Raw genomic sequence first — 14,326 nt, 5'->3', positions numbered from 1 at the left:
GCGAATGGGAATGGATCTGGTGCTCTCTCAGAGCCAGCACTAGAATGCTCTGGACATGTTTTTTCAATTGCACTGATGAGACAGGCTGGCTCCTAATAAACGGACCCTTTGGTTTAAATGACAGTTCTAATTTCACATATTGTGATGAGAGACTGTGGAAAAGCATGGCACGCAAAATGGTGCCTGAGTCATTCAGATCCTTCTTGATTCATTCTATTTCCTGTGAAGATTAAGTGTGTCGCAGAGCTGATATCTGATTAGGGGACTTGGGGGACTTGTTTATAATTAGTTTGGGTGTAATCTCGTTTCACAACACCTCGTGGGGAGGCAAATGTTTTCGCAAATTTATCTGCATAATTGGTCAAGGTGTTAATCAGGTTTGAAGATACCTGCTGGCTAGATAAAGCGATAATTAGACCTGTTCTACATAGCATCACTGAGGAATCATGGGTAAATGATATGGCTCAACATTCTTTAGATTATAAAACTTTTTTCGTTATGAAATGGATAGTTTTATAAGAAAATTTGAGTGGCATTAAAAAGGCCCATTTAAAACTTGCTGATAGAGCCATCACTTATTGTGTTCAGTGTTTTTGCGAGTTTTGACTCTTCATTAAAGTCCTAATTCCACACAGGCCAGTGTTTGACCAAATGTAGATCTGTCCACCAGACAGATGGTTCCTCTTGTGTTTTTCATTTCCACACTCTTCCTTCAGCTCACGCTCAGGTTAGAAGGAAAGACTCAAGCCTCAGACACACGCCAAATGAATCTCCACTGCCATAATATTTGTCTTGACACCCAAAGCTTCCTGAACTCTTTGTAAAGGAAGAGATCGGAGGTGTCATCTGTATGGCACATTAAAGACCTCTGACTGTTTATTTGTTGTCAGATGGGAAGGCTGGGTGAGAAAAACTAGGCCTGTCCTGCTGTTCAGCAGCACACAACCAAAGGGAAGTGGGCCTTTATTGGTGACCCCCCAACCAGGGCACACTCAGAGTTCCCCAATTTATGGATACTCCTACACAATTCAGTCAAAACGAGGGTTTGTATTTGGGGCTCAGCAATAAAGCAAATGTGCTTAAGTGGTTGAAGTTGGTGGACAGAGAAAAAAACATTGAATGCCATGCCAAAAAACTACTTCAGAAACACTTTGAGGAATCTCCCAGCATGTGCTTCTACTTAAAAATTGAACTGCTCAACCAGGATTGGGGTTCGAACCCCATGATGACACCTAATGAATGAGCTTCAATTTGTCGGGATAATATCTTATTCCAAGCAGAGAAGAGAATTAAAGAAAATTATAATGCATGATCTCACTAATCCAAAAATCAAAGGTGGGCAAATACGGATTTACATTTACATCTGTTAATGCATTTTCATCGCTGTTTTTTTTAAAGATGGGTATCAATAAACATACATAACCTCAGTGAGGCAAAGGAAAAATAAATGTGGATTATTATCTGGCCACTGTTAAAACCATCTATTTGAGCTGTAATGGCATGCCACTGGCATGATTTACCAATATGGTTGTTAGAAAGGGAAACATGGGCAATCATTTGGCATCTGGATACAATGGCTGTTTTAAAAACAAATTTTTGTTAAATCTGAATCAAGGCAGTTTAGTACTTTGCAGCAACAATTTACAAAATCTGATCTTTAAAATTTTATTTTGGAAATGTGTCAGTCTGTAAGATCAAATAGTATTGCAAGTTGCTTTTTCACCACTTGTGATGCAACCTATATGTATCATCATACTCAATGTATGGAAATGTCAATGAAGGTCTGGCTAGTTATTCCCATAACATATACATTTGTCTTAAGTCCAACTCAGCCATCCTAGATACTATTTTTGATGCTAATACTTTGAGAAACCACCTTGTTAGTAACCCAACCACATACAGGCATATTACCATATTCCAATGAAAAAACACATTGATTTACCAGGAGTGGGGTTCGAACCCACGAGGACATTTGTCCATTGGATCTTAAGTCCAACGCCTTAACCACTCGGCCATCCTGGTCACTTATTTTAAGAGGGCACTTCAAGAGTCCCAACCAGGACTTTAGTTTAGTAACCAGCATTATTTGATGTCATTATTACGGTAACCATTATGCCTAATATTGACTACACTATCTGAACGAATGGATCTGATCTCATTGATTGCAAAATGAAAGTGTGGACAGCCAGTCCTAAAGATTGAATTTGAAAAAACTAATTGGAATTGTGTGCTATAAAGACATTTATAATACACATTTGCCTGAACCTTTAATCAAATACCTGATACTAGCCCTTATTGGAGAAATGTCCATGTGTTGTAATTTATTGTTTGTAAATCACATGAAATTGTTTTTGAATGCATAATGAAGCAACATAATGATTCCATTCATTACATCTGCTTCAGTCTTGTGAGGATGGAAAGCACACATAAATCAGTAACCATGGTTTCTGGTGGCTTAATATTGCAGGGGTGCCATAGAGACGGAGGGATCAACAGGGACTCTGTAGAAGGTGTGGATAGCATCTATATACAACCTGTCAGTCGCTGGGCTCAGTTCCTCTCGCTTTGTGAAACAGCATGCATCCCTCCTGACATGGTTCTTATTAGCACTCATATAGAGAAGTGCTCATGTGAGACAAGACCTGTTTTGTAAGAAGCACGCATAGTACACATGGGAGAGCAGGGAAAGAGGTTTCTGAGGAAAAAAACATCTGGTTATTAAAATGACCGTGGCACATGGCTATGTTTCACCTTGAAATTAATATTTCACCAATATTTTGTCTTCTGTGTGGAGAACACTGAGTCTTGCCTAAACATGTTTCATATGTCCATTGACTCCATTTCTATTTTATCGTTTAACAGATGCTATTATCTACAGATTTTGCAGTATTGTACAAGGACTGAAGTTTGAACCCACAAGGACATTTGCCCAATTTGCCCCTAATTCCAATGTCTTAACCACTCAGCCACCCTGTTTACTTTTACAGGTACTTCAGAACCACTTTGAGAAACTAGCAAGTTGGTAACGCAACCACCAAAACAGGCATCACTATATTCCATTTGAAAATCACAATCATCGACAAAAATTGGGTTTGAACCCACAAGGACATTTATCCATTGGATCTTGAGTCCAAAGACTTAACCACATGCCAATTCTAGTCACTACGTGATGCTTTCGTTTTGAGAAACCAGCTTGTTAGTAACGCGACCACATACAGCCAAATGACTATAATGCAATCATAGTACAGTTGCATTACTATATTCCCTGTAAAATCCATAACGATCAATCAGGAGTGGGGTTTTAACCAACAAGGACATTTGTCTATTGGATTTTAAGACCAACACCTTAACCACTTGGCCATTTTATGATTCTTTCATTTTGAGATACCAGTTTTATCAGTAACTCAACCACAAATAGCCACATCATTATAATGTAGTTAAAATAATTACACTTGCAATACTATATTCCATTTAATATTTACAATGATCTATCAGGAGTGAGGCTCAAACCCAGAGGGACATTTGTCCATTGGATCTTAAGTACAACGCCTTAACCATCCTAGTCACTTTGTTATGTTTAGACACCAATTTGTAAGTAACACAACCATACACAGGCATATTACTATATTCTATCTAAAATTCTAATTGACCTACCTGGAGTGGTGTTTGAACCCACAAGGACATTTGTCCATTAGATCTCAAGTCCAATGGCTTAACCACTTTGCCATCCTGGTTATTGTTTTGGCTGCTAATATCCCTTTGTTCGTTTTACATGTACTTCAGAACCACTTTGAGAAACCAGTTTGTTAGTAATGCAACCACATACATTACTACATTCCATTTAATATCATTGATCTTAATGATCCTGGTCACTATATAAAATTAAGTTATGTTTTCTAAATCAATGAAGAAGTTAAAACTGGATATGCACGCTTTAGCACAAGTTCTACCAGGAAGACTCAATCGCTGCGCCACTAATTGCCTTCACATCTAAGGCAGTATAATATTTGCAGTATAAAAGATTGGTACTTAGACTTGTCTGAGTTCGCATATGCTGACGCTGCTAATTACCTCCATCCTCCCCTCCTCCACCAAGATGGTCCCCTTCCCCTCCATCCTCCCCACCTCCACCACCCTCCGGGGGGTCATCTGCGCCCCTGCCTTCTTTCTTAGGCAGGACATGCAGTTTCCGCTACCCTCGGATTGTGCGCTAAGGACGGGCCTATGCCAAAGAACTTTATAAACATTTGCCTGCTGGGCTGTTAATAAATATATGTGTTATTATATCATTCTATCTCCCGAGTCTTTCTGGTAGAACTATGTTTCTAAACAGATTGTGCAGCTGCTCAGTGTGTGTTCTTATCCATCCTTAATGCCGAGTGAACGCGTCCCTTTAAGCATCTTCCCCATTTGTGACACAACCGCGTTCTGCTTTGATCGCCTTCTGTACGGCTCACCAAGCAAATGCTTTAATTAGTGCTTTATTGACTAATGCTTTTCTCTAGGCCCTGTGTCACTAGCTTTACCGGCCACCGGCCTATTCTTTGTGGATTAACCCCTTTCTGTGTGCAGTTTAACCAGCCATTGTCCTGCAGTAACGTGAACTGTTCTTGCAAGAGGTTTCGACACAAAAGCCCTTCAGTGCTCAAGCAGACCTCAAAGAGCCATCATCCCTCCATCTCCAGCTCTTCAAAGACTCCTTCATCATTCTGAATCCCTCTGTTCTTCCTCAGGCCCTCGTTTAGGAGCAGGACCCCATCGGCCCTCACCTCCCCCACTGACCAGCACACTTATCCCGATGTCTCCTGGGAGCTTGGAGCTCATAAGTAAGACCTGGACAGCTGATAATGACTTTGCTGCTCTGGGGGAAGGAGATCACTGCTGTGTTTTAGTGGTTATGGCAGTGGTGCTCTGTGTGTACATGTAGGGTCCAAAATCCATACTCTGCGAGCTCAAGATGAGAGTGAAAATTGGCTTTTGGCAAATACAAAAGGCATTTTCCACTTATTTTTTAAGGAATGCAACAACATAGTGGTTAAAACATCAACAGACTAATCCTTTTTGACTTGCTTGAATGAAAAAAAGAGATTCAAACTGTTTACCAAAGAAAATCTACTAACCACCAATTTTAACTGTGTGTAATTCCATGTGGCAACTTATTCCTGGTGTTGAAAAATGAGAAACAAAAACACAATGGGTCTTTCTATTTTTCTGACATAGTTGGTGTTTCTCCTGATGAGACTGATGGACTTGCAAATTCAGATTGGAGCTAGTTCTCACACTTTTTACTCCAATGAATATTTACCAACGATAGGTCTATTTTCTAAAGTCAATTTATATTTTTGTCACACATTTAAAAGTAATGGCCACAAAAAAGCTTCTGAACATTCCTGCTTTTATTGCCTAGGAAAACGATACAGTTGATTGAACACAGGGTGACTTTTAATGGCAACATGTCCCAACATAATGCAATTAAATATATAGGTTATATCGTTTTATTGATGGTGTGTTGCAACTTGCATATATTGGCAGACCAGACATGTCAATTTAGATCGAGGGTGAGGGGATTTATCCTCTGTTTCTTATTTCTAGCACTCTTTTTAAGAATAGTGCACACCTCCTTATTTGGAGTCTGACCAGCCCTTTCATCTGAGAGCAGCTATAATGATCCCTTGTAATGAGCAGACCTTTGCCATGCTAATGAGCTTTCAATTGTTCCTGCTTTTCCATGGCTTCTCCATCAACAGGGGCAGCACTCTTGGCTGGGGGCTTCACCCTTTCCATCTCCGAAAAACCCTGCTGGATCTCAGCAAAAGGGGGGCCAGATAGTTGCCTTTGAAGAGCACATAGTCATTATCTTTTCTGAGAGCTCTCTTTGGGTAATTGTGGTGACTTTTGGTGCGAATGATTTCTTGATATTGTAGACGAGTGATTCCCAGCATGTGCTTAATTTCTATCTGTTATTTCTTTCTTTTCTTTTGTGCGTCATACCTGACAGGTCACGGGGGAAGGGTTCGCTTGCCGCAGGGTGCTGCAAATCAATATAACACACTGGTTCTTTTCCGAAAAATGACACAGGGATGGAGGAAAATGAGGTAGACAGACCGAAGTGAACTGGTTTATTGGAGACTCAATAACTCAAGCTATTAATATGCACTGCCTCCTCGCTTCCTTAACAACCTCTTTACCTATTTCAGGCCACCTGAGAGCTTTAGTCTGTGTTGAACGGGGATTTGTACGGAGCTCTACAGCAGTCTTTGTTTCTTGATCTCTCTACAGTTACATGCCCGAAGAGTGCTCTTAAGTTACTGGAATACCAGTGTTTCTAAAAATGAGTCCGCACTCCCCCTGAGGAGGACAGTGAGAGATTTACACAGCTGGTCCATGAGTACAACACAAACTCCAAGCTCTCCATCCATTCTTTCTTTCTTTCTCTTTTCAGTAAGAGAGGGTGTTGGGTACATATTACATTCCCTCCAGCTGAACTCACCCCTCATTTGATTCCTGCGATCTGGGTGGTTTCTGTGTATATTGATTCATCCTTTCATCAAATGTCAAGAGTTATTTATGTACCAGTTGATTTTTTTTCTCTCTCACTAGATGTTTGTTTACTTTTAAAGATGTCTAAAACCGAAATTTTTATGTAAAAAAACCTCTTGAATGTGGTTGAATGTGGTTGAAATGACCAGCTGACTGTACTTTACATGAAATAAATTAACTAACATCAAATATTGATTTGAGTTTTTAAATGATTTTATTATGTGAGGAGAAAAGGAATATATATGAGTTATATGAGAGATTTTCCACCCTTTTCCTGAGCAAAATATGAGCACCGCCATGATGGATACTAATTTCCGTTTGTATTCTGTCCTGTTTTGGTCTCCATTGGAATTTATTGTTAAAACAATAAAAAGAGCGACTGAATTAATTAAACAGAAACTTTTTCAACATAACTAAAAATTCAAATGAGTGCAGGGTTCAGCTGTCCTGTTGTTGGCTGCCACAACCACAGCAATAAACTGAAGAAGTTCCTGGAAAGTATGTGTTTTAAGCAACAGCAAATCTGAAAAAAATGTCTGTGTCCCTTGCCTTGCATTTTATGCCAAAGACTTACAAGAAAAAAACGAGCATGGCTTGCAGCATTTCAGTTAAAATACTCCCCATAAAAGGTATATGTGCACTCTTATCAATTTTGAAGACTGACCAATGAGAATCAAGTATTCCAGAGAGTCTTAACTGATTGGTCAATCACTCCATTCCACCGTCAAATCTTCGTATAGTGGCTACTTAGCTTTTATGTGTTATATACATTAGTAAAATCCTCTTTTAAATAAACATGCATCTGCCATGAGTTGGATTCAAATCAATTTTTTGGTTCAAAGAAGGTATCCTACCAACTTATCTTAAGTTCAACACCATAACCACTCATCCATCCTGTGATGCTAATTTTTGAGGAGCAAGCTTGTTAGTAATGCAACTGCATTAATGTAATTATAGTACTGCTGCTTTACTGTACCCCATTTAAAATTCACATTAATCTACCTGGAGTGGGGTTTGACAACGCTTTCTCACGACCAATTCGTACGAATTTGTACGAGTGATTAAAAAGTGGCTAATTCGTATGAATTCGTACGATTTGTCTGAACCCACGTGATGGGTAGATTTAGGGGCGGGGTCAGGGGTAGGTCATTCATACAAATTCATACGAATTGAGCAACTCGTAAAATATGTACGATTTAGCAAAAATCGTACTAATTCGTACGAGTGAGGTCGTATGAATTCGTACGAATTAGCCACCTCGTAAAATTGGTACGAATTACCGTGAGATCGGCCTGGGTTTGAACCCACAATGACATTTGCCCATTGGATCTTAAGTCCAACAGCTAAACCTCTCAGACATCTTGGTAATTTTGTTAGAAATGTAACTGCATTAGTACAGCCATCTTACTATACTCCAGCCACATTACTAAAGTAATTTTAAAATTCTTATTGAACTACCAGGAGTGGGGTTCGAACCCACGAGGACATTTGTCCATTGGATCTTAAGTCCAACGCCTTAACCACTCGGCCATCCTGGTTAGGATAGTGTGTTATTCACTTATTGAAAGCCTTCATAATGATTTTGCTATTGAAACAAGAATTTGGGGTAGGACATTTTGGTCACACATTAGATTAGGAACTAATTATCACACTTAACTAACTATTAACTATGACTTCTGTCTCAATAAACTCTTAATTAGCCTACTGCTTATCAATATCAATATTGCTTCTGAGAGCGTTCTTTAATATTTCCTGTAAAACTGATTTGCAGTAGGCTATTCCAAAAATGAATTGTGGTGCTGAATATGTTTCAAATACTGCCTTAATACTAAGAGCAGCGCCAGCAGTATTTAGTAAGGTAGTTGTTAAGTTTAGTTATAGGGTGGGATTTAGGGATGTAGAATATGTAGAATATGTAGAATATGAATCATGCAGAATAAGGCATTAATATGTGTTTGTAACATGCTAATTAACAACTTTAATAGTGAGAACTGAACCATAAACCAAAGTGATGTGGAGATTTTCATGTTTTTTCACACTTGACAAATTTAAAACCAACAAAGACACTTTATTCACTCTATTCAGTTGTGTAGGATTCATCATCAGGAGGGTGTTGATGGATGGTACAGTAGGCTATTCAATTATTGACTTTCAGCAACTGTCTTATTGTTTTACCATTAGATCAGTATGTGGTATTTATTAAGAATATATATACCCAATATATTGGACCAAAACGTGTATATTTAGTCTTTCTGCCAATTTTTCATTGAAATAAAAAACCTTTTTGAATCTGCCAAAAATATATTTTTTCAGCATTTAGGTGCATAAATAAGCTAATAAACATGGACTTAAAGCTCCAGTAGGTAGCTTTTGTAAACAAATATTTGTTAAAACTGTCATTATGTCCTGAAAGTAGAATATTTGACAGATAATCTGTGAAAAAAATCAAGCTCCTCTGGCTCCTCCCTGTGGTCCTACTGCCATTTGCAGAAATACACCGCTCCCGGTCAGAAACAACCAATCAGAGCCAGGAGGAATGTCTTAGCAGTGTCAATCACGCTCGTGTACGCGCTGATCACCCCTCTCTTGCACAGCCCGAGTGCGTACCGTCGTTCGTGACTCTCCTGTTCGAACTCGTTCATCCAAATGAACGAATCTTTTTTCGAGTCATTTCGTTCATTCAACGAATGAAATGACTCGAAAAAAGATTTGTTCATTTTGAACGAGTCTTTTTAGGAGTCATTTCGTTCATTCAACGAACAAAATGACTCGAAAAAAGATTCGTTCATTTGGATGAACGAGTTCGAACAGGATCCCGAACGTGCATCACAGAACAGAGCAAGGCGAGCATTTGTGCTTATAAAACTTTTTTATTTATTTTTGAAATGACCGATCGTTTCGCTAGATAAGACCCTTATTCATCGTCTGGTATCGTTTAAAGCCCTTTGAAGCTGCGCTGAAACTGTCATTTGGTCCTTGAAACGTTTGTGTCCTATTAAAGTCCATTATATGGAGAAAAAGCCTGGAATGTTTTCATCAAAAACCTTAATTTCTTTTCGACTGAAGAAAGAAAGACATGGACATCTTGGATGACGTGGGGGTGAGTAAATTATCAGCAAAAGTTTTTTTTTAAAGTGAACTAATCCTTTAACGTTATCTTAGTAGCTATTTATAACTTATAGAAAGAGTGCAACCTTATAAAGTTACATGTATTGCAAAATACATAATGATTTGAGGACCAAGTTTGTAGTTAAAGTATGGGCAGGCCATAGTCAATGTAAAGCATATTGTTGATGTTTCGTCCCTATTAGTGAATGTTCCATAACTGTTTATAATCCGCCGTCATCGCTGGTCCTGCTTACTAGCCTGCGCGTTCACGGCAGGCTCTGCTGTGGGGGAGGAGCTGTGGAGGGAGGGCTGTAGTGCAGCAGAGAGCAAGGGGGTTGGACCTGTAAGTTGTGCTTCTTCAAATTTTCAGGCTAAGTCAACATTTTCTCAAAACTCCCTACTGCAGTTTTAAGCCACACAATTACAATTTCCCTTCAGTCAGTCCTGTCAGGGGCTTCTGGTTTAAATGTTGGCCTGGTAAAAGCAGCTGCATCTTTTCCTTGCCAGAGAAGAAGGAAAACACACACAGCCCCCGTCAGGCCTGTGGGTCCGGCAGGGTCATAACCCAGCACCTGAGCTAATCATGGACATTATCAAAACAGCAGGCTCTCTGGGGTGTTTGTTTATGCTATCCAGGGTGGCCCCTCGCTCTCCCCAGGCCTGGCCCGCTATGGCCCTCGTAACAGCACCTGGAGCAGACAGTAAACACCTCTGCCTCAGCGCTGGACGAATGGGGTGCTAAAACTGAACAGGAAAGAGGAAGAAATCTTAAGCTGTAAGTCAGGTCTTGAATTAAAACATCAGAACAGATGATGTCAGTGGAAACTGATGATTTTATCATTGCTTAGCTTTTTAATTGTATAGGTTTTCCAATAACAGAAATTGCTTCACTACCATTAGATTTTAAAATACATATAGTATGTATTATTATGATTCAGTTAAGTGCTCATCAACAATGCAATATTAGTTCATTTCCCCAATTCATGAATTGACTCTCCATCATTTTTGTTATATTCCATATCATTGTTTCTTATATAAAGAAACAATATTTCTTCTTTCTTTCTTTATAGTTCATGTAAAATCTCTTTCCCTCTAGGAGCTGTGACAGTTTTGGAGGGAAACAATCAGTACGTATTATTTTTATGATTTACCAATCACTTTTTTCAGTCTCGTGACTCAATTGTAAATCCGTTTGAGCCATGCACGCACCTCGAACAGTGAGTGTATTTTGTTGATTTTTCTGTCTTTAAGTTTGTAAACTGTAAATTTTAGTCTTTATGTAAAGTTATTTTTGTGTTGTTGTTGGAGAGAGCTGTAAGATACTATACAGTATCACTAAGGACACTTTAAAGTGAATTTCTTCCTCCTTTTTTTTAAATTAACTTTTGTACCAATAAAATCTTTGTATTTTTATACATTACCCACGTTTCCAGCCTACCATTTATGAAAAGAGAGTGTGACCTAATAACACCTCCAGGTGTTATTAATATTTCCTTGGGTGAAATTCCCAAGGTAGGGTAATCAAATTTTCTACAAGTAACAGAACTTGGGCTTGTGTTTTAAACCTGTTCTGCTCCGTCACAAAATGTTATTCCCTCACTTTAACTGTTTTTATTTAACATCTTGTTAGGTGTTTCCATTAATGTTATTATCATTGTAGATTACAATAACTTTAATGTTTAAAGTTGCTTAAACTACAACACAAGCGTATTCATATTTTAAATGTCACCACACAGGAACAGCCCTACCATCCTAAAAACAAAAGTTCCAAAAAGGTGTTTTAGAAGAACAATTTTTGGTTTCCAAAAATAACCTTTTAGTGAACAGTTCTTAAAAGAATTATTTTTTATTTTTTTTTGCTTAGTGTGAAGAAATGTTTGATAAACCATAGAACCTTCTAAAAAAACTTTTGTGTAATGGAAAGTTTGCTTTGATATATGTTCTTCATGGAACCACAGATGCCAATAAAGAATTTTATGGTGTAGCACCATAGCAAGTTATCAAACATACAGAAGTTTGTGTATCTGTACTGTCATAACCACAGTACTGTTTATCTTTAAGACTTTCAGATTCTTTTGTTGATGACTAAGCACATTACCACCAACTTGCATTTCTCCACCAGAGGTGGGGTTCAAACCCACACAAATCCATTGGATCTTAAGTCTAATGCATTAACCACGCAGCTATCCTCATTTCAAGCAGGTGAAAATGTAATTTACTTTTCCTTTTTCTTGATATTTGTTTTCAGATACCATTTGTCACATTCTGCTCTGTCCACATGCTGAGAGCAGATGAGTCTGACTCAATAATGCATTGCTGTCATATCTACAGGTTTATCTGAGGCAGGTCTGACTCCTTCTCTCCGAATCCCAAACCAAGCTTTAATGAGGACCTGATAAGAACTGCAATCTAAACATTCTCTCTTTTCAATCTGTCTTTGTCTGTCTGTTTATCTGTTTCCTCTTAATCTCAGTCTCAATTCATTTAAAAGAGCTTTACATTACAAAAGAAGGTTTCATATTGGCAATTTTGTTTTGGATTGTGTGATCCGTGCTGAAGGACATCTGCTCCAGAGAAACAACAGCATGACATGTGTCCTTGCTCATGTCTCTTAACTGGAATTACTGTAAAGGCTGACAGATCTGAGTGTATTTAATAAGCTCCTCTGGGTTCATAAATCAAGCCTAAGCCTTTTTCATTTATTCATCTTTATAGCTGTCCTCCAAACAGCTGTAAACAATGACGTTTTCTGGAACATATCAATTTATTGATTGAATCTACTTAAAAGAAAGCTCCTTTCATTATTGCCATACCAGTATATCTGTCAAAAGCTCTGGGTAGAAACATAAACCATATATATTTACTCACAAAAAGATCTTTGTGCTTGATTATGGTGGGTTTTATGGAGCTGCTGTTGTTCTAATGCACATTGTCTGATGATGAATTATTCTCATTCCATTGCCTTTGATATTCTTAATGATACAGGAGATGCTACAGGCCAGCTGACTAATTTATGTTCTACAAATGTTTTCCATTCAGTTTTGGTTGTGAGAATGTCGAAATATCCATGTGCAAAGAAACATATTTTAACCTTTTTCGGTCCAGAGCACAGATGGTGCAAGGACCCTTTTGGAATTGCATACAGAGCTGGTTATACTGTATGTTGGAAACATCAAAATGTATTCGTTTATAAAATCATGCACTCTGGTAAAAGCATTTTGCGGTCATAACTTAGTAGTGTGCAAGAATCGCACAAAAATAAGCTTTTATTAATCGTTAATTTGATAAGGATTTGCTTAATAACAATTAACAATGTCCCAAAACATACCTAAAAATGCAATTTCTTTCACTTTAACTAAAAATAAAAGTTTATTATATGAATTAAAGTTTGATTGATTACATTAAGAATCACGAGAACAGCTTTAGATCAGGCATACTACTGGGGTCCTAGCTGTGATTTATCACTTTGCTGGAACTCATCCCCACACTGGATCTGGGCCGACACTATGTTGCTGTCTGGGAAGTCTCTGTGATATTTGTTTATCTCATGATTCAGGGTCCTCCTTCATTGCAAGTCTGGGGAATTTTTTCTTCCATTTTGATGTCCACAATCATAAATCTGATTGTTTAGAAATATAACAGCACACCTTCCAGAGATATAATTTGTGTTTTTGTGTAATTTGTGCTCTGCGATTTAGTTTAATACTTTGTTGCCTCATTAACCTTCAGTATTCGCAATAGTAATAGTGATGGAAGCTTGTCTTAGCAAGGCACTACTAACTAATGGCGTGATGCTGAGCCAAGGAGCAGAAGGGAAGCAGGAGGTATGTGTGCAGAGGGTCATTTATTCATTACTTGCAGTCGGACAGTGGCTGCCAGCCAGCACATAAATATGAACAGGACATCGGGACAGCGTGCCAGGGTGACAAATGACTGCCGCAGTGTGTGAAGAGACCATATTTCAAGGAGGAATAGCAAAGACACTACACTCTCTCACAGTTCTTCACACACACTCAGCATGCTGACCTTTCCCACATGAGGATCTGTGTGTGTAATCTCAGGTTGCACTAGCATAACAATCTCTACTACAAGCTCAGCATTCTGGTCGGCAGTTTCATCTCGCCATAAACAAGGGTGCAATAAATGCTTGAGTATTTAAACCGCCTGAGACGAGACGCGTGACCTTTGAACCTTACGTTGAAAGGCAATATGAACGATTGATTTATATTCAGTACAACTCACATCCTGTCTTTGTGTAAAGCTGTGGCGCTGTCCTCAATGCTGAAAGAAAGGTCAAAGGTTAGTGAGCATTTCTTATAGTTAAATGTAATGGGACATTTAATGATGATAAATCATTCATTAAACGAAACGAGATTTTAATAATTATAATTTTTATATATTTTTATTTTGATTCTTTAAAATAGTTATTTCTTGAGATTTTTCCTGTTTGAGGGATGTTGGAGATGATTAATGATTTCAATGATTATTTGTTTATTATTTAATTATATTGGACTACACACACACACACACACACACACACACACACACACACACACACACACACATAAATATATATATATATATATGAGAGAGAATTGTGTCTTTGTTCTGATTAATCCTTAGTAATTTTAATGGCATTTTGCTTTTTTATTTTTCCTGGATCCATTGAATATTTGAC

The 14,326-nt window shown here is 38.2% G+C and overlaps 2 non-coding genes across 2 annotated transcripts; both read right to left on the bottom strand.

The window, feature by feature from the left end:
* Positions 1 to 1,939: 1,939 nt before the first annotated feature.
* On the bottom strand, positions 1,940 to 2,022 carry trnal-uaa (transfer RNA leucine (anticodon UAA)). Its single transcript has one exon. It is a non-coding gene; the product is annotated as a tRNA-Leu (tRNA).
* Positions 2,023 to 7,995: 5,973 nt separating this feature from the next.
* trnal-uaa (transfer RNA leucine (anticodon UAA)) lies at positions 7,996 to 8,078 on the bottom strand. Its single transcript has one exon. It is a non-coding gene; the product is annotated as a tRNA-Leu (tRNA).
* Between the last annotated feature and the right edge of the window lie 6,248 nt (positions 8,079 to 14,326).

This window comes from Siphateles boraxobius, unplaced genomic scaffold, assembly GCF_051911475.1.
Source record: "Siphateles boraxobius isolate OS27281-9 unplaced genomic scaffold, OSU_SipBor_1 22, whole genome shotgun sequence".
NCBI classification, from domain to species: Eukaryota; Metazoa; Chordata; class Actinopteri; order Cypriniformes; family Leuciscidae; genus Siphateles; species Siphateles boraxobius.
Note: the sequence above shows the minus strand (reverse complement) of the source record. Positions and strands in the feature narration are given on the sequence as shown.